Source organism: Pteropus vampyrus, unplaced genomic scaffold (assembly GCF_000151845.1).
Source record: "Pteropus vampyrus isolate Shadow unplaced genomic scaffold, Pvam_2.0 Scaffold123, whole genome shotgun sequence".
NCBI lineage: Eukaryota > Metazoa > Chordata > Mammalia > Chiroptera > Pteropodidae > Pteropus > Pteropus vampyrus.
The window spans coordinates 4,464,071-4,466,368 of record NW_011888904.1 but is presented as its reverse complement, the minus strand read 5'-3'; the positions used below and the strand labels follow the sequence as shown (position 1 = coordinate 4,466,368).

The 2,298-nt window shown below is 36.9% G+C and overlaps 1 protein-coding gene across 1 annotated transcript in view; it reads right to left on the bottom strand.

Moving 5' to 3' along the window:
* TMEFF1 (transmembrane protein with EGF like and two follistatin like domains 1) overlaps positions 1-2,298 on the bottom strand; it is an 81,902-nt gene that overhangs the window by 8,247 nt on the left and 71,357 nt on the right. The window lies entirely within an intron of this gene.

Below are 2,298 nucleotides of genomic sequence, written 5' to 3'. Positions count from 1 at the left end.
TACGTAAGGGCACTATCAAGAAGGTGAAAAGATAACACACAGAATGGGAGAAAAATCTTGCAAATTATATATCTGATAAGAGACATATCTAGAATACATAAAAAACTAACAACTCATTAACAAAAGACCAAAAAAATTATAAAATGGGCAAAAGATCTGAACAGACATTTCTCCAAATTAAGATATACAAATGGCAAATAAGCACACAAAAAGATAGCAGCGTGATTAGTCATCATGGAAATACAAATCAAAACCACAGTAAGATACCACTTCATACTCACTAGAATGGCCAGAATCAATAAGTCGGAGAATAACAAACGTTGGCAAGGATACTGTAAGAAATGTAAAATGGTGTAGCCGCTTTTGAAAATAACCTGGAATTTCCTCAAAAAGTTAAATATACAGGTACCATTTGGCCCAGCAATTCCATTCTTAGGAATTTACCCAAGTGAAATTAAAAGATATATCCATACAAAACCTGCAACCAATTATTCAGGGCAGCATTAATATTATTAGCCAAAAAGTAGAAACAATCCAAATATTCATTAACTGGTAAGTGAATTAAAAAATGTGGTATAAATACTTGAAACTAATTGAAATAAATTTTTTCTAAAAAAATGTGGTATACAATCCATTCAATGGAATGTTATTCAGCCATAAAAAAGAACAAAGTACTGATACATGCCACAACATGGATAAACCTTGAAAACATGCTAAGTGAAAGAAGCCAAACACAGAAGACTACATATTATATGAATCCACTTCAATGAAATGTCTAGAATAGGTAAATCTAGAGGAAAAAAAAAAAAACAGATCAGTGGCTGTCTAAAACTGAGGAGGATGGGGAAATTTGAGAGGAACAGCTAAAGGGAATGGAGCTTGTTCTTGGGGTGATGAAATGTTCTAAAATTGAGTGTGGTGATTGCAGCACTTTGCGAATATACTAAAAACCATTGGATTGTTAAAAAAAAAAAAAAAGAATGAAAGAAAAGAAAATGGTAAGATCACTGACACAAAATACAATCTCCACGAAATAAAAATCAAACCAGTTGTTCAAAAGAACCACAGTTACTATTGTTATTAAATTAAAGGGAACTTTATCTCACTGGTCCTCATTAAAAGGGCACTTTCTGATACAGAGAACATCATCCTCAACAACACAGTTACATTAAAGTCCCATAGAAGTTTTAAAATAATGTCTTTCATGGTAGGCTAATGGCCAAAAGTCAAAGCTCAGTAAAATAAAAACAGTTCCACAGGGAGCTATAACAATGTCCTAGATTTGCAGCTCTCTGAGTTAAGCTTAATCCAAAGATTAAAATCAGAATATCGAAAAGAATGGATAAGCCTTATATCATTCAGGCAATCCTCCCTGGATATTATTTTCTGCAACTGAATTTGGGTTATACTCTCTAAATATCTGGAGTATTAACTTACAAGTTATTACTTCTTCATCTGCTATTTATTAAAGGCAGATTCAAGCATTTGGTACCCTACCCTCTATCCTTCATCCCACATATCCTCCACAGTAATCTCATTCACTCCCACGGCCTCAAGTGCCAATTCATTCACTTATCCATTTAACACATTTATTGAGCACCTGGCATGTGCCTGGTACTGTAGGGAGCATTTGGAATACATCAGTGAGCAAAATAGATACTGATCCCTGCCTGTTTACCCTCTAGCTGGAAGAAAGAGGATCAATAAACATGACAAGTCGATACGTATTATTCACAGAGAGAGAATGAAAGGAAATTACGAGTGTCAGGTATGAGCCAGGAAAGGAGAATTGCAATTTTAAATAAGACAGTCAGGGTCGCCTCACTAAGAAGGTAACATGTGAGTAAAGATGTGAAGGCGGTGAGGGAGTCTGCCATGTAGAAAACTGGGAGGAGTGCATATCAGGCAAAGGAAGTTAGTGCAAAGGCCCTGAGGTAGAAGCATGAGTACGTGGTGTCTCCAAGGAACAGCAAGTGTGTCTGAGTGGGCTAGACAATGGGGAGGGAAGCAGGGGACCAAGACAGAGGTGAAGGGGCCAAACTGTGTTGGAGTTCTGCACTCAGTGAGATGGAGGAGCCACTGAAAGGGTTTTAGCAGAGGAATGACATGAATTGACCTTTATTTTTAAATAAAGGCCAGCTGCTGTGCTGAATATTGACCGTGGGATACAATCAGGGAGGTTACTGCAATAATTCCAGAGAGAAAAAATGGTGGCCTGGACTAAGAAGAGGAGTGGCATTGGTGAGAAGTAATCAAGTTCTGGATATATTCTGGAACAGAGCCAGTAGGATTTCCCAA